This window comes from Propithecus coquereli, unplaced genomic scaffold (genome assembly GCF_000956105.1).
Source record: "Propithecus coquereli isolate 6110/MARCELLA unplaced genomic scaffold, Pcoq_1.0 Scaffold559, whole genome shotgun sequence".
In the NCBI taxonomy this organism is placed as follows: domain Eukaryota; kingdom Metazoa; phylum Chordata; class Mammalia; order Primates; family Indriidae; genus Propithecus; species Propithecus coquereli.
In genome coordinates, this window is record NW_012151496.1 from 270,292 (window position 1) to 271,628 (window position 1,337).

Genomic DNA, 1,337 nt, shown 5'->3' on the forward strand with positions numbered 1-1,337 from the left:
AGAGTGGAAAGAGATAAAATCAGAGAGATTGTTGGGGCCAAATGATGTAATGCTTTATAGGCTCTGATAAAGCCTTTGGACTTTTATCCTGCATGAGATAGAGAGATACTAGAAGGATTTTAGCAGAGGAGTAATTTATATTAAAACAATGCTTTGACTGCAGTGTTTGGAAGTTTCTGTATGAGAGTCAGGGTGGAAGCAGTTGAACCAGTTAGGCAGCTATTTCAATGGTCCAAAAGAGGGATACTAGTTACACGGTCTAGAGCGGTAGCTGCAAAGGTGTCGAGAAATGGTTGGATTTGGGATATGTTTTTAAGTTAGTCGGTGGGATTTGCTGATAGATCCGCTATAAGATGTTAGAGAAAGAGAGGACTCAAGGGTGACCCCAAGGTTTTGGAATAGATCCGTGTTTGGAAGAAGTGGGAGATTAGATAAATACAATGGAGCTGAGTAAAAAGAACATTCAGTGCCAGATGGAGTAGTTTGGACTTGCTCCTGCCAGCATAACAAAGTCACTTTAGTTCTTAGGTAGTAGAATAACATGATGTAAAAGGTGCTAGTCAACAAATTACCTGGCAGCTTTGTTTGGCTGGACTGAAAGAAGGATGACAAGGCAAGACTGAGGAAATAGGATCCTGCTAGTTTCTATCTGAAGGTGGTAGGACTTGCTCCTCCTCACACCCAGTAGTTCCTATTCTCTACTAAATATGTCCTCCATTTCCCTATGGAAGCCATCAGGGGAAGAACATAATTAGAATTAGGATGATGGGTCACACAAACCCCAAAAGACACAAATGGAGTTTATTTGCTTCTCTTGAAATTGTTCAGGCAGCACAGTGAGCAGTTTCATGTAAATGCTCACCCTAGACCATGGTGGATTTGAATCCTGGCTTCACTGCTTATGTTTCTTCAACCCAGGGCAAATTATTTAACTTCTCCATGTCTCAGTTTTTTCATCTGTGAAGCTAGGTTAATAACAGTATTTAACTCATAGGATTAAGGTGAAGATTAAAGTTTTAAAGTATTTGGAATGCTGCTTAGGACATGGTAAGTTATTCAATACATGTGAGTTGATATTTTTTTCCATTAACTTTCAAATAAACAAATCAATGCAGACTAATCCTTGAAGTATGTTCTTATAATAATTTTGGTATTAATTGCTTAGGGTTTATAGTGGGCAACAGTGAGAATATCATTTCAAAAAAATGACAAAATTTGTTATCTGTATGAAGGAAATAATAGCATAAATTATAATGCTGGGTAACTAGGAGAATAGTGGTGTTCTTAATATTGAGGAAGTTGAAAAGAATCCTTATATTTAAAAGTTGAATTTGGCC